Source organism: Carlito syrichta, unplaced genomic scaffold (assembly GCF_000164805.1).
Source record: "Carlito syrichta isolate Samal-C Ts95f unplaced genomic scaffold, Tarsius_syrichta-2.0.1 Scaffold304008, whole genome shotgun sequence".
NCBI lineage: Eukaryota > Metazoa > Chordata > Mammalia > Primates > Tarsiidae > Carlito > Carlito syrichta.
The window spans coordinates 86808-110914 of NW_007248104.1; positions in this window are offsets into that span (position 1 = coordinate 86808).

The following is a 24107-nucleotide window of genomic DNA, read 5'->3' on the forward strand; positions in this document are numbered from 1 at the left end:
GCGGCGATGCCGATGAAACCGGTGATGTTGGTGATGGTGATGATGATGATGGTGTTGGTGGCGATGGTGCTAGTGTTTGCTGTAATGATGGTAATGGCGATGATGGAGATAGTGATGGTGATGGTGACGATGATGATGGCGGTGGCCATGGCCTGATGACCCTTCCTGGATGTCAGGGAGGGAAGTTCCTGGGGTGAGGAACCAGGGTGCAGAGGGCTCTATCGGGAGAGGCCCTCTCAGCTGGGTGTGAGCGGCACCTTCCTTCCTGTGGTTTTCCTCACCCGTCTTCAGACCAGTCAGACATCACCTTGGGACTCTGTAACAAGCTGTAAGCCAGTGGCACCTGCTGGTAAAGGTGGCCTTGCACAGCCCGGGGGTTATGGGCTGGAAGGTGGCATTGCACATGGGTTCAGTTTTCCACCCCAGTAATATTCATAAGCGACAGTTGGCTCTGGGTGCAGATGTGGAGGAGGAGCTCAAGGAACAAAGGCTGCTCAGATTCATAAGGTTGGTGGGGCAGAGATCGTGAAGCCGTCTCCACTTCCTCACTCTGGGCCTCAGTTTACTCTTCTACAAAATGAGGGCTTGAATTAGTGATTCAGTAGGTACTCTCCCACTCCCGGTCTATTCTTCTCTGACATTTTGGGTCAGCCTGGACCCCGGTCGTCCAGTGCATGGGTCCCTGAGGATGAGTCTATCTTCAGAATGCAGCCTGGTCCCTTCTAGTGACAGGGAACTCACCACCTTCTAGGACAGCTAGTTCCATTGCTGCACAGCTGTAAGTTTTGCCAGTGCTGATGGCAGTCATGGCAGCAGTGTCGTTTATGGGATGCCGAGCATTTCATACATGTTACCGCCTCCTGGCCTCATGATGATACTTTGTGGGAGGTGTGATTAGTCTCATTTTACAGATGACAAAGAGGAGGCCAAGAAAGGTCAAGAAAGTTATAGTTTCACCTTAAGTTATATAGCACCTTAACCCTGGCTGGTTTTACTTCGGAGCCCTGCTTTTATTTCAGTGAATTAACTGCAGGACACAGCACCCAGGCCAGGAACAGATGGAGGTCAGGTGAGAGTCTCCTGCATCCTCGGAGAGTGACATCATCCTTGGTGGGTCACAGCAGAAGAGCTGAGAAGGCAGAGCCTTGGTGTGACACCATGGAGTCCGACTGAGCACCTACCATGTGTGAGGAGCTGTGTGGCAATCGTTCATTTAATTCCCCAGTAACGTCACGAACCAGATACCATGACTTATGTCATTGTCTTAGTTTCCTATGGCTGTGGTGACAAATTGCCACAAACTTAGTGGCTTAAAACATTTATTATCTCACGGGCCTGGAGGTCTGGAGTCTGGAAGGTTTTTCTTTTTTTCTTTCTTTTTTGAGTCGGAGTCTCACTTGGCCGCCCAGGCTAGAGTGCGGTGGCACGCTCACAGTCACCACAGCCTCGACCTGCTGGGCTCAGGTGATCCTTCCACCTTTTGATTTATTGTAGAGACGAAGTCTCGCCAAGTGGCCCAGGCTGTTCTTGAACCCCTGGGCTTAGGCAATCCTCTCGCTTCCGCCTCCCAAAGTGCTGGGGTTATAGGCCTGGGCCACCATGCCCGGCCTGGAAGGGGTTTTAATGGGCTAAAATCAAAGTGTCAGCCTTATGGAGGCTGTAGGGGAGGATTGGGTTTCTCGCCCTTTCCAGCTTCTGGGACCACCTGCATTCCTGGGTTCCAGGCCCTCCCTCCATCTTCAGTGCCAGCAGAGTAGCATCTTCAATGCCTTCTTGAGGTTTGATCTCCTGCTTCTGTCCTCATGTCCCCTCTGACACTCCTGCCTCCCTCTTTCCCTAACAAGGACACCTGTGGTTGGATCGAGCTACCCGAATGATCCAAGATAATGGCTCCATCTTAAGATCCTTAACTTAATCACACCTGCAAGCTCCCTTGTTCTGATGATGAGGACATGAACGTCTTTTGGGGAGGTATGTTCTGTCTACCACATCCAGTTTACAGGTGAGGAAACCCAGGCTCAGAGAGGGCAAATGACTTGCTCAGAGCTGCACAGCTTGCAGGCCATGAGATTTGAACCCAGGCAGTCTCATACCTAATCATTGTGTCATCTGCCTGATGAGTTGCTGCTGCTTCTGGGAAAGCTAGGTTCATGGGGGTGACACCCCCACTTAACCTGCCAGTCTGTGGGAGTAAGGAGGATATTTCTGAATGGACACTCTCCAACTTGGGTATACTGCTGGGAGCCCAGCACTGTTCATGTCACTCATTCAGAAATTCCCTGCCGAGGTTGTTACCCTGTGTCACAGATAGTTGTGCCGGTGAGCAAAACAGACAAATATCCCTGCCCCTGCGAGCTTACATCCCAGAGAGGGGACACCCGGCCACACACCAGATCAATAAGCCAATTCTCCCATGGCAGAAGGTGACGGTCCTGAGCCAGCGCCTGGGGAATGGGCGGAGCCCTCCTGACCTGCATGCTCTAAGGCACTGGGTAGGAATAGGCCGTGCCTTCAGAAGGCCCCGGGTCACCTGGAAGGGACCCGGGGTCACCGTTGCCTCTCAGCTCTCGTGAGTCAGATGGTTCTAGAAGCAGCAGGCTCCTCTTTGACAGGCCTGAGACGGATGCCCCCATTTGTCTCTGTGAGTGCTGGAAACTGCTGGGGTTTATAATGTCAGCAGCTGCCAGTGAATAAAGCCCAGCTTTGCTGAGGCTGCTCTTTCTGGGAAAGGGAGAAAAACGATGACATTTGTAATAGCCTCCTCCCCCTTCACGGAGGCGAGGGCTGTGTACCCAGAAACTGCCTCCGAGAGTTGGTGCTTAATTGCTTTTGACTCTGCGAATGTCGAGACAGAGAGGAGTGCAAAGTGGACAGACTTTCTCGGTTGACGAGGCATCGGGTCTGATCTCATCTAATCCAGAAATGTCCTGTCCTTTCTAAAGGGACCGGATGCAAAGATTTGGGCTCTGGAGTCAGAGACCTGAGTTGGATCCTGGCCTCGCTGTGGCTACTGAGTCTCTTGCTGGACTTCTCTGGACCTCAGTCCTCTCACCTATGGTGTAGAGAGGAGACTGCCCACCTCAGAGGTGTGTGGCATGGCTCATGACATGCCAGGGGTCAGGGAATGCAGTGGCGAGACAAAGTTCTGCATCCAGTAGCTGATGTTCTCATGTCAGAGGCAGAGGAAAACAAGTAAACACCGAAAAATAATAAGTGGCGACATGTGCTTTTTAGGACACCCCGTGTGCTGTGTTAGAGTCTGAAGTGGGTGGGAACCTGCTTTTGGAAGGGCAGTCAGGCAGGTCTCTTTCATGAGGGAAGATTTAAGCTGAGTCATGAAGGATGAGAAGTAATCAATCATGAGAATATTGTGGAACGGGGGCAGCCTGTGCAAAGGTCCTGGGGCTGCAGAGGAGTGAGCTTGTTCTAGGGATGGATAAAAGCCGCAGGTGAGGGAGTGCAGGATGTAAGACGTGGTAGGAGAATGAGGCAGGGAACAGTCAGGAAGCGCCTTGGTGCTCATTGTAAAGAGTTTTGTGTTTTTTGGCCAGGCATGGTGCTCACATCTGTAATCCCAGAACTTTTGGAGGCTGAGTTGGGAGGATTGCTTGAGTCCAAGAGTTCGAGACCAGTGAGACCTCATCTCTACAAAAAATTAAAAAAAAAAATTAGCCACACATGGTGGCACACACCTGTAGTCCCAGCTCATGTGAGGCTGAGGTGGGAGGATCACCTGAGGCCAGGAGGTCGAGGCTGTGGTGAGCCGTGATCACGTCACCGTACTCCAGCCTGGGGGGCAGAGTAAGACCCTGACTCAAAAAAAATTTTTTAGATTTTCTCCTAAGTAGGACAGGACACCGTTGAAGGGTTTTAAGCAGGTGGAGTGTCATGATTGGAATGATGTTTTTAAAGGACTCCCCTGGCTGCTGGGCATCCTGCAGATTGAAGGGGACAGTCAGTGGGAAAAGTGTCCTAGAACCCAGGCGAGTGGTGGTGGTGGCTGGCGTGAAGGTGGAGGTGGAGGCAGGTGGGAATGTTTAATTTCAAGATGCAACACACTGTTGGTGGGAATGGAAATTAGTACAACCTCTGTGGAAACCAGCATGGAGATGCTCCTCCAAACTGAAAAGAGACCCAGCAATCCTACTACTTCAAAGGAGAAGAAGTCATGATATCAAAAAAGGTGACTGCACTTATATAAGTCAACATATGTTTACTACAGCACTATTTACAATAGCAAAGATACGAAATCCATCCAAGAATCTACATATACACTGTGGAATACTAACTACTCAGTTGTAAAAAAGAATGAAATCATGGCTTTTGCAGCAACATGGGTAGAACTGGAGGCCATTGTCTTAAGTGAAACAACTGAGAAACAGTTAATTGCCACATGCTTTCACTTAATGGCGGACCTAAACAATATGAGGGCACGGACACGGAGTGTAGAATGCTGGACTTGGAGACTCGGAAGGGGGGGGTCGGGCTGGGTGACAAGATATTACTTAAGGGGTACAATGTACGCTGTTTGCGTGATGGATACACCAATAGCTGAGACCTCACCAATACATTCATGTAGCACCAATACATAAATACTTAGATTTATATGAATGAGTCCAAGACGCAGAGTTTTAGATGTGAAATCTGTAGGACTTGATGACTGTGCACTTGCCTTTCGATAGCAGGTTGGTATTACTTTTTTTTTTTTGAGTTGGAGTCTCACTCTGTCACCCAGACTGGAGTGCAGTGGCCGCTCCCGGCCACCGCAGCCTCAACCTGCTGGGCTCTGGCCATCCTTCCACCTCAGCCTTCCAAGTAGCTGGAACTACAGGAGTGCGCTACCATGTCCAGCTAATTTTTTTTTATTTATTGTAGAGATGAGGACTCGCCAAGTTGCCCAGGCGGGTCTCGAACCCATGGGCTCAGGCAATCCACTCACCTCAGCCTCCCAAAGCGCGGGATTACAGGCTGAGCCACCGAGCCCGACTGGTATTACTTTCATAGCATGAAGTCTTAAACACGTCCATGCCACCAGCACCAAGTGCTGGTCTTCGGACTCTTGTTCTCCTTGCCGCGGTCTCACCGGCACCCTCACTTTGACGCAAGTCACTGTGTCTCAGTCTCAGTGCTGCCGACATTGGAGTGGGATCTTTCCTTTTTTGCAGGAGGCCGTCTGGTGCGTTGTGGATGTTTAGTGGTGTCCCTGGTCTCTAGATGCCAGTGCCGCTCTCCAGTTGTGACCACCCCATATGTCTTCAGACACTGCTAATTGTCCCTTTGGGTGTGCCATCACCCCTGATTGTGATCCAGCTGGCTTACGTAATTGGAACCACAGACCATGATCCAAGCTCTCAGTCCTGGGATTACTCAGGCAGCTTTGGGCTCGGACTGGGTCTGTGCTGTGTGGCTTTAGAGAATGACAACGATGAGAATAATCATGCCAAAATCATTATCTGGTTCACTGCAGTCTCGACCTCCTGGGCTCAAATGATACTCCTGCCCCCGCCTCCTGAGTAGCTGGGACTACAGGCGTGCACCACCATGCCTGGCTATTTATTTATAGAGATGGTGAGGTTTCGCGAGGTTGCCCCAGCTGGTCTCAAACTCCCGGGCTCAAGCAATCCTCCAGTCTTGGCCTCCCAAGAAGCTGAGATTACAGGCTCAAGCAAGGAGCCGGGAGGGTGTGAAGTAGGCGGGGCCTGTGGGCCAAGGCCAGTAATTTAGTTTCCGGTCTCAATGTAAGGAGAAGCCTTTTGGGGCGTTTTAAGCAGGGGAGTGTGTTGTCTGATTAAGGAACTAAAGGGCCAACCTGGCTGGGCTGGGAGAGAAGGGGCTGTCATCCCACGAGGAGCTCAAGGCAGAAGCCCTCGGGGACCGGTAAGAGGCAGCCAGAGCTGGGAGGAGGGGCTCCTCAGGCAGGAGTGGCAGGCACACAGGGACCCACCTGGGATGCCAGGGCTGCTTGGGCGAGCAAGCCCTTGCCACCTACAGGATGCCACCCGGCTGCCTCGGCACACGTCCCTTCTCCTGGGAACACATCTGCCTGCTGGACCCTCCTCGCCAATTATGTGTTTGCTCCCCTTGGCAGCTCTGTGGAAATTAAAAGGCTATTTGCAGTGACTAATGTTGCTAATTCTGATCAAACAATTTCAAATGCATCCTTTGCCATATCGGAGACCCACTAGGGAAGAGAATTAAGACATCATTTGTGGCAATTTCTATGACGGTTGGTGGAAAACAAAGAAGACATTAAAATTGGGCGCAATTCAAACCGCTGCTCGTTAGACCGCCTCCTTTAAATCCGCCATCTCCATTTCCACAGTAGCTCTCCGTCTGTTCCCGGCTTATTAACCTAGAGCAGGGACCTTGAGGAGCCCGCTGGTGGCCCCAGGGGGCCAGGATGGCTCTCGGGAGTCTGGTGAAGGCCTGTCCTGACCACGTCCCCCTTGTCCGCACCTCTTCTGGCCCCAGCTCCAGCGCCTCAGAGCCTTCCTGCCCTGGGAGAGGATGTGGCTTACATTTCCAAGAGTGAAAATTCAGGAAGCCAGATATTAAAAAAAGAATCGAGCTTCCCTGTGCTACCCAAACTTGAGTCATTCACATACCACCTGTGTGATTTCTGCCGTCTCTAGCCCCACGCTCTATTTTTCACTTGATACAAAGCCAACTCATTTAAAAATTAAATTAATATACCATTTTAAACAGGAAACTTTATGTCATTTCTGTAAATGGAAAGCCAGCGTCACCAGGAAGAAAGAAACACTAAGTGTCAAAATCGATTCCGTGTTTTAAAAGCATTGGATTGTTTACGCTCCTTGGGCTTTGTTCTGCATACATTTTCTTTTCTTTTTCTTAAAATTATGGTGAAATACTGTAAAAACGGGCAATTAACATGCGGTTGAAGACAGATTTGCAAGCTTCTTAACCATTATAGAAATGTTAAAAAGTGAATTGCCAAATTGAAAAATAAAAGCTTATATGTAATAACAATAAGAACAAAATAAATGCAATGGAAACAGAAACCATGATGTCAGATTCTAGATGGATTCATTTGAAAACTGAGCCTGAGGCAAGGGCTCTGGAAGTTAAAAGAGGTCAGAAAGGGTTAAGAGTTTTAAAAGACAAACCTGTGAGGACTTTCTCTTTGTGTTAATTAGAAGGATTGAAGAAGAATAATAGAGAATGTCCATTTCACTGCATGATTGGGTGTTTTGTAACCATGTGTCCAACTCAAATAATTTTGAGTGCTTCCAGCACATTGTTCACCTTTGGGAAACGCTGAGGTGACTGGGAGGATAAACTGTTTATGAAGTTCTTTCCTTTTCCCCGTTTACCTCAAGGGATTTGACAGTTGTCTTTTTTTTTTTAAGTTGGGGTCCCACTCCTTCTCCTAGGCTGGAGTGCAGTGGCAGGCACGCCCACAGCCACCCCAGCATCGACCTGCTGGACTCCGGCGATCTTTCCGCCCCAGCCTTCTGAGTAGCTGGAACTACCGATGTGCGCTACCATGCCTGGCTATTTTTAATTTTTATTGTAGAGATGAGATCTTGTCAAGTTGCCCGGGCTGGTCTTGAACCCGCAGTCTCAGAAAATCCACTCACCTCGGCCTCCCAAAGTGCTGGGATTATAGGCTGAGCCACCAAGCCCGGCCAGCAGTTATCTTAAAGCCATATTGGTTTGGATAATCTGCCATCTGCATGTGGACATCCTTTTTTTCTTTGAGTTGGAGTCTCACTCTGTCGCCCAGACTGGGCCACTCCCGGCCACTGCAGCCTCGACCTGCTGGGCTCCAGTGATCCTTCCGCCTCAGTCTTCCAAGTAGCTGGAATTACAAGCGTGTGCTACCATGCCCGGCTAATTTTTTTTATTATTATTTATTGTAGAGATGAGATCTCGCCAATTTGCCCAGGCTCGAACCTGCAGGCTCAGGCAATTTACTCACCTCAGCCTCCCAGGTCGCGGGTTTACAGGCTGAGCCACCGAGCCCGACTGGACATTCTTATTTGCATTCCCCTACTTATTTAGAAACTTCTCCTTAGGAACATCATGGTTTTCTTTTCTTTTTATTTTTTTAAAGAATTTATTTTTGTATTTCTATTTTTAAAATGTTTTGCAGAGATGGGGGGTCTCACTATGCTGCCCAGGCTGGTCTCGAACTCCTGGCCTCAAGTGACCCTTGCGCCTTGACCTCTCAAAGTGCTGGGATTGCAGGTGTGACCCCCTGTGTGAGGCCCCTGACATTTGATGAATGCTCCAGCACCCTCACCAGAATCAGGCCAGATGGCTTGACCTGAGGCCACGCCCTCACTTGCTGCTTCCTCTGGCCCCTCCTGCTTCCCTCATGCTTTTCTGGGGATCCCTCCTTTAGGAGACCATGCTCTCCAGGTCTCCTCTTGGGCTCTGCTTCCTGTGAACCTAACCTAAGGCTCGGGGATGACATTTACTGGGAAGAGCCAATGGGCTTGGCAGACGTGGAAAATTGAAGATTACTTCATGAGAGAAACAAACTCACCTGTCCAAAATCAAAGGATGGACACAGAGACACAAAGTGCAGCAGAAGCGAGACTTTAACAGTGGTCTTGCAGGACGGGTATCTGGTAGGCAGGCACGCCCGGAATGGTTGCAGCTGCAATTTATCTTCTAGTACATAAGTTCCTCCCCCATTTCCTCATTGGCTGAGTACAATCTTTCCAGATGTCACCTACATTTTCTTATTCCCTTATAAGGCAATCTTCGTCCCTTCCCTCTTTTCTTGCCCAGTAAAAGGCCCGCCAAATGTCCTGAGGAGGGAGAAGAACCAGGAAGTCGAAAGAACAAAGGGCTGATGACCAGCCACCACTTTCAGAAGTCAGGGTGGTGCTCCTGGGTTCTGTTTGTTCAGGGACGTTCCAGGAAAGTGTACTTTCTGGGGTTACCATATCTGCAAGCTAGTTAAGTGACTTTTGTTATGCAATTCTTTAAAATGAATCACTCAGGCTATTTTTCTTACATTAATGACCTCACGGGAGCTATCAAGGGGTGTCTAACCTGCTTTCTCTCTGGATGTCAGAGAAAGGAAGCAGACGAGGCTCTCATGCTCCTGTCCTGGTCCACCATATTAGGATGTGTGTCCTTGGGCAAGGACAGTTTCTGTCCCTCAGTTTCCTCATCTGTAAATGGAGATAGTAATCGTACTTTACTTTTTGGGCTGTTAAGAGGATTAAATGAGATGATTTATGTCAAGAGCTCGAACATTTAGGCACTTGGGGAGTACTCTATGACATTACTATTATTATGATTAACATTGTTACCATTAGTATCATCGCCATGTTAACATGCAGGTAAAGAATGACAATTACCACCTTTTTGCAGAACTGTCTCCTGGTTTGAATCCTAAGAGCCTTCAGTATGTTTATATCCTTTGATCCAGTAGTTTCCAGAATTGGAATTTAGCCTTAGGGAATAATCTGAAATGTAGATATGGATTTACTCATTGTATCTTATCATAACATCATTTACAATAGAAAAAAAATGAAATCACTCCACTGTCCAACAATAGGGCAAAGTAAAATTAGTGTGTGCACACAGCATTCCCTTCACAGCAGTTCCAGTGTCACTCAAGGCTCCAGAACCATAGAAGATGCTGGTAAGCTGACAAATGCTTTGTGAGAAGAAAGAGGTGGAGATGGTCCAGTCAGCTTCACAACACTGATTGAGCACCTACTATGTGCCAGGTGTCATGATGGAGCAAAGTCACAGTCCCTTTCTCAAGTCATTGTCTCTATGGCATGGGGGTGACAAGGTTAAGAACAGGAAATGAAGAGGTGACACAGCCTCCTCTGAAGGACCAGGGAAGACTTCCTAAAGGAGGCTACCATCCCAGTGGTTGTGTCTCTCTGGGGTGCCAAGGTCACCCAAAAGAAGACAGAAGAATTTTAGGACATTTAATTAATTTTCCTGGTTTTTTCTTTTTGAATCACTATCACCCAGGCTGAGGTGTGGTGACAGAATCACTGCTCACAACAACCTCTTGGGCTCAGGCGATCTTCTGGTCTCAGCCTCCTGAATAGCTGGGACTACAGGCATGCACCACCATGCCCAGCTAATTTACTGATTTTTTTGTAGAGACAGGGTCTCACTAGCTTGCCCAGGCTAGTCTCAAACTCTGGGGCTCAAGTGATCCTCCCACCTTGGCCTCTCAAAGTGCTGAAATTACAGGTGTGAGCCCGCCTTGCCCCACCAACTTTGTTGATTTCCTCATCTTGAGTTTTTGCAATTCCTCACTTCTCTACGCCTTGGGCTGACTGTGTGTAGGTGAACTTCAACACAGGTTCTATGAGCCCCGAGATTATAACATCTCCAGTTGCCTGTCAGTTCTACCCTTCCCATCACCATGGCAACCCACACAACACAAGGAGCAGAGGGAAAGGTTTTGGATCTTATTTTGCCTGAGGCGTCACCATATCTGATATCCCCCGAGACCCGATACCATCAGGAAGTTCACTCTTGTGCATGAGCTATCTTGGGTTATTTGGATTTCATTCTCTTGGAGTATTGGCTCCTATCAGACAGTGTGAGAAATAATTAATTCTAAAACGATTAGCTGGAGGTCATGGAAAACCATTATGCAAATAGTGGCAGATTGCATTATCCAAAGATGGCTGCCACAGTATCTCCTGTCCCTCATGCTGTTCCAGAACCTTCCCATCCCCATTAAGTTGCAGTCTCCGCGCCCTCCCTGTGATCTTGGATGGGCCCTGGGGACCGTCTTGATAACCAAACATGGCAGGGACATTATATATGACTTCTGAGGCTAGCTCATAAAAACACCATGCAAAACTACCTGGTGTTCGCTCTTGGAAACCAGTCACCATAGCATGAGGAAGCCCAAGCATCCTGCGGAGATGGGAGGGGGACTGAGGTCCTTGCCCATGGCCCTGGCCAAGGTCCCAGTTGATGGATAGCCTTGACTTGCCAGTCACACGAGTTATGACCTAGCCCTCAACAGAACTACACCGGTGAGCGCTACCTAGAATAGAGGTGAATTATTTCCACTGAGCCTGGCCCAACTTACTTGTGAGTAAAGTAAATCATCGTTGTTTTAAGACATTAAGCCTTGGAATGGTTGTTACTTGGCAATAGACAACCCAGAAAAATGCATGTCCCAAGAAGATCTTTAGCGCTGTGGAGGAAGAACACTCACCAATTTTCTTTCCCTCCACATGCACTTTTGATTGTTTTAAAATTAGATTTCCTTGTGATTCCTAATAGTTCCCAGCAATGACATCCAAGCAAAACCTTAGCAAGAGTTCAGGTGGAAAATGATGGGGAAGGCCTTTGAGGCGACAGGAACTGCTCGGGCCAACGCATCATAGCACAAGGAATCTGGTGGACACAGGAACCAGGAGCAGTTTGGTGTTTCTGGAGTCCAGGAGGAAGGTCAAGAGAAGCAGGGGTGAGGATGAGCAGGTCAGCACAGCCATGTCTGGGGGACCCGAGGGGGATGATGAGGAGCTGGCGACTTGTCTGGGATCCTAGAAGAAACTCAAGTGACACCGGCTCCTGCTTCTGGGCTCCCTGGCCCCCAACACAGAATCCATCACTCTTTTAAGCTCCAGCATGCTTCTGAGGGTCGTTTCCTTGAAGGCCCTGAAGGTTTTGAGTGAGAAAAGCAGGGAGGTCATCAGTGTCAGGGTCAGGACCTTGAACTCTGGGTTCCAATGGCGGCTTCTTGCAGTGTCGACCTGGTCACAGACAACTACTCTAGATTTCAGTTTCCTTCTTTCAAAATGGGGCTGATGATAATAGTGGGGACCTCATGGGACCTTGCAGATTCAGTGAATCAAGTAACATAAAACACTTGGCACCTGCGGGTGCTCAATAAATGCAGCTGTTGTGTGTGTGTGTGTGTGTGTGTCTGTAGAAGGTAGGTCAGGTGAACTCATGTGAATACAGCTAGGCTTATAGAAGACCCCAAGATATGAGACACAAAATTCTTTTCCAATCCTTCTGAATGAAGTCTTTCAGATGCTGGAGGCATTTCCGAGTTGAGAAGGGATGGGTCTTTCAGATAGGAATGCAAACTCCCGGGAAGCGGCCTGCCCTGTGGAGGAAGCTTCCTCTTGCTCATCTGATTGAGGCTGGACATGTCATATGGGGCTAAGATGTCTCTCTGGAACTCTGGGTCTCCCTAGAAGAGTGACCCTCTCTCAGATGTGCTAATGGATTCCTTGATGGATTTCCATTGTCTTAAAAGTGGAAGTAGAAAAGAGAAATGGAGGTGTGATGTCTAGTTCACACCCTGCGCAGAAGGAGAATGTGTCCCAGGTGACAGCCTACTCTTACAGGAATAGAAAACAGAACAGGAAAGTTTCATTTAATCCTTCAATGGGTTCTGTTAGGGTTGAAGGGATGAAGGCATGAATGAATGAGTGAGGGAGGGAATGAATGAATGAGTAATCAGGCGAGCTTATGAATCGATGATTAGTGTGTCAGCAACATTGGTAAGCCCCTCCCGGCACCTGGCTCCAAGCCACCTTGGCTTCTCCGGTCCTACCACAGTGGCCTGCCCTGGTTTGGGTATCCCACAAAGCAAGCCCTAATATAGCCTTGGGCACCGGCAGGGTATTTGGGAAGTGAGCCCTGGAAGCAGCAGTGAGGGTGTTGGGAGACAGAGGCAGGGGAGGGAGAAAGTCCACAAGGTGGTTGTGTGCTTTGAGCTGGTCACTGCTGTGGGCAGCTGGAGCTTGGTCCTGAGGGGGATCCTGGAGGCACTGGGTGGGAGTTGCAGACAGCTGGAGGCTGGGCTGTTTCTCCATGGAATCCCAGCTCCCACGGGTTGGGGGCTGCCTCAGATGCGCGAACGCTACACTTCGGGGTTGCATGGCTCTCAGGCCTGAAAAAGAGAAATGTCCCCATACACCCTGAGATGAACTGTCCCACCCCTCCCAGCATGACTAAAATAGGGTGGACCTGGGGTGGAGTGGGCATGCAAGGCCCCCCAGACCCCGTATTAACCTCCCTGTTGCTCCTTGTGTCTCTGCTCCAAGCCCCTGGGCCCATGTTCAACCCAGCAGCTTGGTGCTTGGTTATGTAAATTCCAACCCCGTTTCCTTGTTAAAAATGCTTCAGGCCAGGTATGGTGGTGGATGCCTGCAATTCCAGCACTTTGGGAGGTTGAGGTGGGAGAACTGTTTGACTCCAGGAATTTGAGACCAACCTGTGCAACATAGCCAGAGCTCATCTCTACAAAGAAATAAAAAAAAAATAGCTGGACATGGTGATGCTTGCCTGTAGTCCCAGCTCTTTGGGAGACTGAGGCAGAAGGATCACCTGAGCCCAGGAGGCCGAGGCTTTGCTGAGCTGTGATCATGCCACTGCACTCCAGCCTGGGTGACAGAGTGAGACCCCAAGTCAGGTAAAAAATACTTCAGTGAACCCCTATTTCCTTCTTCTTTCTTTCTTTCTTTTTCTCTTTTTGAATTGGAGTCTCACTCTGTTGCCCAGGCTGGAGTGCAGTGGCATGCTCACGGCCACCGCAACCTCGACCTGCTGGGCTCAAGCGATCCTTCTGCCTCAACTTTCCAGGTAGCTGGAACTACAGACGTGCACCACCATGCCTGGCTAAGTTTTTTGATTTATTGTAGAGACAAGGTACTGCTAAGTTGCCCAGGCTTGTCTCGAACCCCTGGGCTCAGGCAATCCTTTTGCCTCCTCCTCTCAAGTTTCTGGGATTACAGGCATGAGCCACTGTGCCTGACCGCCCATATCTTCTTGTGGTAAAGACAAAATCACTTGACAGGACTTATGTGGTTCTCTGTGGTCTGGCCCCTGCTCACCTCTCCAGCCTGGTGTGGTACCCAGCTTCCTCTTCTTTCTTTGCAAATCCTCGCCCTTGCCACATTCTCCTCTTCCTGCCTCAGTACCTTTGCACCTGCTCCTCCCTTTGTGCAAAAGGCTCCTTGCCCCATTAGTGCCTTGTCATCCTTGAGGTCCCAGTTCAAGCACTATTGCCCCTAGAAGCCCCCTGGTCTCCCAGCCAGGCCAGCTGCTTCTATGACCTGTTCTTGTGATTCCCAGGCCGTACCTTACAGAACTCAGACTCGCCTGTGCGATTCTTTGATGAACATGTATCCCCCATAGTGTGTAAGCTCAGTGAAGGCAGAGATTGGCTCTTTCTGTTTACTCCTGTTTTCCTAGTGCATGTCATACAGCAGGCAGTCAATAACTACTCATTGAAATGCTTCTTACCTCGCCCCACCACCCCAGGTTCCTTCTCCCACTGCCTGCAGGGCTCAATTCGACCTGGGGGCTGGTCTTCCTTAGAGACAGCCTCCTTGGCAAGATGTGATTCTCTTCCTTTGTCTGCGTGGGGTCTCGCTCTGTCGCCCAGGCTGGAGTGCAGTGGCACAAACATGATTCAATGCAGCCTTGACCTCCTGGCCTCAGGCGATCCTCCCACCTAAGCTTCCTGAGTAGCTGGGACCTCAGGCATGTGCCACCACATCCGGCTAATTTTTTGATTTATTGTAGAGGTGAGATCTCGATAGGTTGCTTGAGCTGGTCTCGAACTCCTGGGCTTAAGTGATCCTCCCACCTAGGCCTTCCAGAATGCTGGGATTACAGGCGTAAGCCACCGTGCCCTGCCAAGACGTGTTTCTTAAGCCCCCCTAAGAGTCTTTGTTTGCTCCTCATGTAACACAAACAACCCAGGATATACAGTTATACAAAATGAAGTCCCAGTTCTGTCACTCTGTGTGGCAGCGGGCAATGGACCTACCCTTTGTGGACACTGGTATCCTCATCTGCCCAAGGGCAGCAGCCACTCTGCTCCAGGAGAGCTGCTAAGGCCCCAGGAGGTGAAGTGGGCAGAGCTCGCAGCCTGTCACTTACTCGGGCTGCATGTTCCTTCCTTGCCAGCCTCTTGCTCTGTCTTCTTATCCCCAGGAGGAAAGCAGAGGACTGGAGAGCTGAAGGGACATGCCTGGGGTCTTAGGGGTTGCCCTGTCCCCATGCCCTCTTTTCCCTCTCTCTCCATTGCTATGGGTTGCTGCAACACTTGGAATTTTTGCTGCTTAAAAAAAAGTTGTCGAATGTGGTGGCTCACACTTGTAATCCCAGCACTTCCAGTGGCTGAGGTGAGAGGACTGCTTGAGCCCAGGGGTTCAAGACCAATCTGGACAACTTGGCAAGACATCATCTCTACAATAAAAAAAAAATTACCCAGGCATGGTGGTGTATGCCTGTAGTTCCAGCTACTTGGAAGACTGAGGCAGAAGGATCACTTGAGCCCAGCAGGTCAAGGCTGCGGTGGCAGTGAGTGTGCCACTGCGCTCCAACCTGGGTAACAGAGTGGGATTCTGACTCCAAAAACAAAAAAACTCCATTAGCCAACACCTTTCATAGCTGTCTAAAACATCTGGGCGCTCACCGGGCTGCAGGGCCAGCCCTGGAGCGTGGTACCAGCAGAAGCAGCCTGTCCTTGAGCTGATGGGAGCTGGAGACCCTGGGCTGCTCATGACATTTTATTCCAATGTTTCTCTGCTCGGAACTCTTGCCAACTGCAAAGAAATAGTCCAGAATAAAAGTGTTGAAGAAATTCATTCATTTGACAAATATCAAGTGAGTTCCTGCTCTGAAGGGGAGTGGGTTTGGTGTGAAACATGTATGGGTTTGGATCCTGGGTCATCTCTGCTCTGTTGAGTATCTGTTGTGTGTGTGTGTGCCTGGCATGGAGTAAGCTCCTGCTGGATGCCGGCTGAGTGACGGGGTGCCTTTTGTGGTTAATGGCAAGGCACGTTGCTTCTCTGGACTTGAGTTTTTAATTTCATTTCATTAATTTTTTTGAGTTGGGGTCTCACTTTGTCATCCAGACTGGAGTGCAGTGGCACGATCCCAGCTTACCAAGCCTTGACCTTCTGGGTTCATGTGTTCCTCCTATCTCAACCTCCCAAGTAGCTGGGACTACAGGCACTCCGTGCACACTCTGCTAATTTTTTAAAACTTTTTTGTAGAGATAAGCTCTTGTTATGTTGCCCAGGCTGGTCTTGAACTCCTGGGCAAGCAATCCTCCCACTTTGGCCTCCCAAAGTGCTGGGATTACAGGCGTGAGCCACTGCACCCAGTTCCTTTTTTTTTTTTTTTTTTGGTAGAGACAAGCTCTTACTATGTTGCCCAGATTGGTCTTGAACTCCTGGGCTCAAGCAATCCTCCCATTTCAGCCTCCCAAACTGCTGGGATTGTAGGTGTGAACCACTGTGCCCAGCTAATTTTATTGTAGAGACAAACTCTTGCTATGTTGCTGCCAAGGCTGGTCTCAAATTTCTAGGCTCAAGCAGTCTTCCGTCTTTGGCCTCTCCAAGTGCTGGAATTGCAGGCAGGAGCCATTGTACCTGGCATGAACTTGAGTTCTTTATCTCTGAAATAGGTATAATAATAGTCCCTCCCTGACAAGTCCCCCCGTTAGGAGAGGACACAGTGATGTGCAGAGCTGTCAACCTACAGACTCCACATTGAGACCTTGCTGGTGCTGAGGATCTGAAGTCCGCCCTGACTGGCAGCCGAGGGCTGTTTCCACCTGGAATCATGTTATACCTTCACCTCATCACTTCTGCAGCCAGCAACCTAAATTGTTTCTTCTCTTCCCTAATGATACCCATTTGCTTTCTCTTTTTTTGTTGCATAAGTTGAGCTATCAACTCATTGGCTGTGAAGATTGAATTCTCTTCTAATTATAAGAAAAATGGCCCTTTCTTTCTTCCATTAGTCCTAATGGAAATTAGCTGCATACATCTCTCAGCTTCGGGGTAAATCGCCAGACCTCAGCAGCATCGGAGAATGCAGGCTTGGAAAGGAGGTTGGCCCATGTTCCTCGGCTGGGCGGAGGCTGGTGTGGTGGCTTTGGAGTTGGGCAGGAATGCAGTTATGAGGTGGGTGACCTGGGGCAGGGCACCAGGCCCTCTTGGTGTTGGTTTCCTTAACTGCAAAATGAGTCTGTGATCATCCTCACAGGAGGAGTTGGTGGGAGGTGTCATGCTGTTCTGAGCCTGGAGGGCTGGAGGTGGAGTCTCTTGGTATGACCATGACTTCCCTTCTTCCTGGGACTTCCCATCCCAGGCTGTGCTCCTTGATGCCACCCACCCAGGAGAAGGAATTGTTCTCCTGGCTGTATGGTATGTCCCATGGAGTCTGCTGTTGGGACTCCAAGGAGACCAAGCGGTTCCAAGACACAATTTTCTTATATCCCCTCCTGCCAAGGTGTTTAGAATGGTGAATTTGACTCATGTTTGTAGATGTTCTCTGTCATCCTCCCTAGACTGTGGTGTCTCCTGTGTGTACCTTTTATTCGTGCCATAGTTATTGTTTCAGAAGACAAGCTGGACCGTCGAGGACACATGTGAGATGGGTTCTCTGGAACCGACAGCTCACTCTTTATTTTTAGGCTCCCAATGAAACTCAGAAGGGAGAGCAGGCCCAGCTCAGATGCAGGGTGGAGGGGCGGAGGGGTGGTTGGCATAGTGGGTGAGGTCAAACAGTGGGTTTGACAATTCTCGCCCACCACTGATGTACTGGAAGACCACAGGGGTATCACTTAATGTCTCCACGTATAAGTTCTTCATCCACAATCCTGTGGAAAATTCCAGGCCCTGGTTCTTGAAACAGAGGCAGGGATAGGAAGGAGCTCTTCAGAGTCACCAGCAGCGACTGGAGAGATCTAACATCTTGGTCCTGGTCTCTCCTCTACAGCCCCACATCCGTGATCTCTGCAGCGGGACATTTGCTGTCATGGGATCCCAGCCAGGTTCCCGAGCATAACCAGAGGGCGGAGGGGAACAGGAAGGGGCAGTGAGAATGGGGAGGGGAGGAGACCTCACATTCCACACCTTTCCTCTGGTGAGCTCAGAAAATAAGGGAGAGGATAAGAGAAAGAAATGAGGATAGCGGAGGGTGAGGGGAGAGAGAGAAAGAGAAAGAATATCCCTTTGCTGTGTTGCCTTTGCTGTGTTTCTCATGGAGAGAGAAGGGACCTACCCTGTGTCCCATAGCTGAGTGGGCATGCTCCGAACTGCCTGCCAGCTACACATCTGGATTTCAGCCTCTGGCCATGGCCCCTAGTCATTGCTGTTCTGCTCAGGAGGCTGCTTGCAGCAGATGCCTGTGGAAGTGAATCCCCCAGGGCATGAGTCACCCTCAGGGCTCAGAGCCACCGGCTGGGCCACCCGCAGCCCCCGGCTGGAATTGATTGGAGACAGAGGGAGCCTCCTGTACATGGAGCTGTGGCTGCAGAGACGGGAGGCAGAAGGCAGGCTGAGCCATGGGCGCTGTTCTCCCTTGCTGTGCCCTCTGTGCCCAGCCCACTTCTCCTGGCCACCTGGGAGAGGATGTAATGATGCGAGGGTCTTGGTGGGGGGCTCGTCAGCCTCCTGTGACTTGATCATAGGTTGCAGGAAGTCTGTGTCAGAGGTGGGCAGAGTCTTGAGCCAGCCTAGTTTAACTTAACTATTGTGAAGAAGTCAGTCACATGGAGACCTAAGCAAGTCCTGGCGTGCAGCAACTGCACATGGAAAGTTGGCTCTCAGACCCTTCACTCACATTTGCTGCTGGACTGTTGATTCCTGGTCCTACCACTCTCTAGCTGTGTGGCCCTAAATGAGGCGGCCCTTTTCCTTGGAGAACTGACAGTTTTGCAGATAAGACAGATGGTTAGGAACAGACAGGGGATGGGCAGAGAGGCCCAGGGATGCCCAGAAAGGGTCCTCACCTGGGCTAGGGGAAGAAGACAGCCTCCCGGGGGAAAGTTAAGCTGAGATCTGAAGGAGGACAAAGGGCTATTGAGAGGAGAAATAGCAAGAGGCCTAAATTTCTATATCAAGAGAATATGCAGCACATTTATTCAGGGTCACTCATCTGTGGCTCAGCATGTACGCTGGGTTGGACAGTGCCCTTCCCAGATTCATGTCTACCCAGACTCTCAAAATGCGATCTTATTTGACATGTAGGTCTTGGCAGATGTAATTAGCTAAGGAACTCAAGATGACATCATACTGTAATTAGCTAAGGACCTCAAGATGATGTCATGTCATTATTAGCTAAGGACTTCAAGATGATATCATACTGTAATTAGCTAAAGATCTCAAGATGATGTCATAATATAATTAGCTAAGGCCCTCAAGATGACATTATACTGTAATTAGCTAAGGATCTCAAGATGATGTCATACTGTGATTAGCTAAGGACTTGAAGGTGACATCATATCATGATTAGCTAAGGACCTCAAGATGACATCATACCATGATTAGCTAAGGATCTCAAGATGATGTCACACTGTGATTAGCTAAGGACCACAAGATGATGTGATACTGCAATTAGCTAAGGGCCTCAAGATGATGTCATGCTGTAATTAGCTAAGCTCTCAAGATGATGTCATACTGTGGTTAGCTAAGAACCTCAAGATGACATCATACCGTGATTCGTTAAGCACCTCAAGATGACATCATATCATGATTAGCTAAGGATTTCAAGATGACATCATACTGTAATTAGCTAAGGATCTCAAGATGATGTCAAATTGTTAGCTAAGGACCTCAAGATGACATCATACTATGATTAACTAAGGACCTCAAGATGACATTGTACTGTAATTAGCCAAGGATCTCAAGATGATGTCATACCATGATTAGCTAAGGATGTCAAGATGACATCATTCCATGATTGACTAAGGACCTCAAGATGACATCATACTGTGACTAGCTAAAGATCTCAAGATGATGTCATACCGTGATTAACTAAGGACCTCAAGATGACGTCATACTGCAATTAGCTAAGGACCTCAAGATGATGTCATACTGCAGTTAGCTAAGGATCTCAAGATGATGTCATATCATAATTAGCTAAGGATCCCAAGTTGATGTTAATACTGTAATAGCTAAGGATCGCAAGATGATGCCATACTGTGATTAGCTAAGGACCTCAAGATGATGTTGTACTGGGTCAGGGTGGACTAGAGGAATTCTGAGACAGATGCAGAGACACCTGGGGGAGAAGGTGGTGTGAATACGGAGGCAGAGGCTGGAGTGATATGTCCAGGAATGCTAAGGATTGCAGCAGCTGCCAGCGGCTGAAGACAGGCAGGGAACAGATTCTCCCTCAGAGCCTCAGAAAGAGCCAGCCCTGAAGACACTATAACTTTGGACTTCTGTCCTCCAGAACCGGGGGAGAACACACTTCTGTGGTTTTAAGCCACTGTATTGTGCGAATTTGCTAAGGCAGATCTAAGAAAGCAAGAGTGTGTGGCGTGAGGGACTGCCACTCCAGGCGATATGGTGGGTAGGTGGACAGGCCACGCCCATTTGTGTACGTATTGTCTCTAGCTGATTTTGCGTGACACCAGCAGAAGTGAGTGGTTCTAACTTATCACCTGGCCCTTTTCAGATAAAGTTTATTAACCCCCGCTCTAACACATGGCGACGATGACTTCTCAGACTGTTGTCCCTGTATCTGCTTGAGGGTCCATTCTTGACCCCTGCTGCTCTCTCTACGGGAAGACACCCAAGGTCTCTGCTATGTGATGTTGAGCTTGTTTAACAATCTCTTCCTGGAGGCATGGGGGACTGTTTTATCAGGTGGCATACAGCATCGTTCCCGCCTCTCTGACAGGCCTGATGACACATTGAATACCACTCTGTTGGAAATCACTCAGAGAGCCCCATGGAGGCAGGTGAAATGTGTGGCAGGAATAACTGCATTAATCACGGTTTTTATTTTCTGCAATTTCGATGCTTTGACATTTTAGGGCCTTGCCATCCTGGGGGGCTGCCCTTCCCAGGGTTAGCTCATTCCTAGAGACAGCCAGTGACTCACCTTGGGAGCCCAACCCATCCAAAACCCACGGCTCAGCCACCACCTTTGCCAGGCACTCACACTCTGGGCCACCCTCTCCTGCCCACATTACCCCAGGGCCACGCAGCAGACCACCAGAGATAGCACTTGTAGCCCAGGGTCCACAGAAATGACTCAGATTGTTCAATCCTAAACCGGCTGACCCCGCTTTGCCCTTCCCATGGAAAGCATGATAAAGGCTGCTGTCTGTGTCCCCTACGCCCTCTGCTGTCTGTGCCACCCACTCCCTCTGCATCCTGACTCCATGTGGCTCTGAGTGCCATGCCTTCTATTCCCAGGGACCTGTGGGTATAGAAACGTCTTTCTCCATGATAGTCACTTCTGTGTTTATGTTTCTTTTCATTCCTGATTAAAACAAATCCCAGGAGCATTTTAAAACAGTGGCCCACCTGCTGCCTCTTGGGACCTCACCTGTCTTTTTAAAAATTTCACTGCCAGTCCACACTCATCATGGCGAGTGGATGGAAGGTGATGCGGTGTGTTCCAAGTGGTCATGATCATTTGTGTCTTATAATTCTTCCCCATCCCTGGTGTGAATTGCACAGCATGAGCCTTACAGCTGTTTTCTCTGCTTGGTTCATCGTAACGGCTCCTCGCTCCTGAGATGCAGAACAAGGCTGAATTGCAGGTGCCCTAGAGATGCATTGTGGGCTGCGGGCTGTGGACATCTCCCATCCTGACCTTACAAGACAAACGTGCTGTTCAGGCCTCACTCTGTGGCTTCCAATCCTTTCCCGGGGGGCCTGCCTGCTTTCTGTGATAGAGAAAAGCTGTGAAAATATCGTGTATTAGTTTCCTGGGGCTGCTGCAAGAAATGACCACCAACTTGGTGGCTTGAGCAACAGAAGTTTATTTCCTCCTTAGGTGAGACATCAGGATGTCAGCAGGGCTGTGCGTCCTCCGAAGGTCCAGGGGAGGATCCTTCCAACTTTTGCTGGCTCCTGGGATTCCTCAGTGAAGGTGCATTGCTCCATCTCTGCCTCCATTTTCACATGGCCTTCGTGTCCCATGCCTCTGTCTGTTTCCCCTTCTCTTCTTTTAGAAGGAGTTTACACTGGGTTTAAGACTCGCTCGAGCCTTTCCTCCGTTTCCTGTTTGGTGAGAGTAGTGCAAGATGAGGGTCACCAAAGCCAAGTTTTCCGTTTTCGTCGGGTAGAAAGCTCTGCTGCAAAGATGGTCCATGTCCCTAGAGCCCGAAGAACTCTCTGCAAGAAGTGTGGCCAGCCTCAGCCTCACAGAGTGACATAGCACAGGCAGGGCAAGGATTCCCTGTATGCCCAGAAAAGGAGGCACTGTGATGGGAAGCAGGGTGGCTGTGGTGGGCAGACAAAGCCAACTTTCCAGAAGAAGGGTGAGATGTGTTGAGCCTAGCTGTGGATCTGAGAGGATGCTGGCCACTGAGAGATGCAAGCACTTTGAACAAAGAGGAGATAAGAAAAGAAAGGGCCAAGTGATCTAGTTTTACACTTTGGGATTTTTTTTTTTACACTTTGAGGGGTAAATGTTTAAGTTATAAAAAAATTACCTGTAGGAAAATACAGTGATATACTTACTCAAAAAAAAGAAAAAAGAAAAAAAGTTCATTCCCTCCAGTCCAGAATGAGCTTATCTCAAGACCATTAACTTAATGACATCTGCTAAGACCTTGTTTCCAAATAAGATCCCACTCACGGGTACTGGGGGTTAGGATTTGGACACATTTTTTAGGGGGTCCCTGTTGAACTCATACATGCAGCATAGGCTCTTCGAGGGCAGAAATACTCTCCTGCTTCCTCTACTGTCCTAGCCTGGGCTGGTTGTCCATGCTGGGTAGGGGAAATTCTGATACAGTCCGCTCCTGTGATGGGGCGCTTTCCATGAGTCTCAGCCAGCCTCTCGTCTTTAATCTGCAGATAGAAGTGATCACACCCCATTTAGCTGTGAGGTCACAGGGAACCTGAGGGGATCTGTTACTTTTCCAGGGTGACAGTAGTTTATAAGTGCATGTGCTGGGATTTCAGTCCACGTCAAATGTGTCTTTGTGGAATGAATGAATGAAGGAAGGAATGAATGTCTAGAGCCAATCTTCTGCTTAAGACGGATGGCTCCTTGGCAAAGGGAAGGAGCAAATTGATGGGTACATTGGCCACAGGAGCCTCTGGTTTGATTTCCTGAGTTACTGACTCATTTGCAAAGACTCATAATGCTTATTATTATTATTATTTTTGCCCCCTTGAGCTAGGCTGGAGCCTTTAGTCTGGGAAGACGTTGGAAGTACATCTTTTTGTATGTATTTTGGCTTCTCAGACACATTTTCCAAAACTTTGATGATTTCATTAATGTCTCAGTAGAGTGAATATCATCATAAACATAGATATTTATTGAGTATTTACTATGTTCTGCGTGCCTTACATCAATATCTCATTTAATTTTCTCACCTGTGCTGTGTGGTAGCTTCACAGGTATGGCAGCACCAGGATTCCAATAGTGATAATGGTAATAACAATGGTAGTAACAATAGTGGTAAATACTATGGAGTGTTGCTCCCTAAGTGCCAGGTGAAGTACCCTGTGATGTCTGCCCTATGTATCTCTAAGGATCTTCGAGTTGGATCTCAGACATTGTCCGGTGCTCTTGCCTTCCCAAACGAGAGAGTGGTGTTTTGCAGAAAAAACTGGGCCTATCTTCCTGCCATCTTTGAGAGGGCTGGAGAGGGCCCCTTGCCCACATGCCTCAGGCTGGACTATAAAAAGAGGAGCCCACCCCATTTCCACAGGCAGTCCCTGAGAGCGCCCATTCTGATCAGGGCGTGTCCAGGTTCAAGAGCAGAATGTATGGAGTTTCTAATAAAAGCCAAATGGGTGCAAACATGCAGTTAGATAGAAGGAGTAAGCTCCAATGTCCTGTGGCAGGAGGGTGACAATAGCTAACTTCGTAGACTTCAAAGTAGTTGGAAGAGAGAACTTGAAATGTTTCCAATGCAGAAATGGTAAATCCTTGAGGTGATAGACACCCCAGATACCCTGACTTAACCATCACACACTCTATGCATGTAACAAAATATCATGTGGACCCCATAAATATGTACACATATTGCATATCAATAACAAATAGTAAAAACTGGAGACAATGTGAAAAAAATACTCAAATGGCCTTACTGCATTCATTGCTGTGTCTTCAGTCCTTTGGACCAGGGATAACTTGAGGGCTCTTGAGGGAGACTCCATTCTCTGTGTTCCTCAGTCACCCCC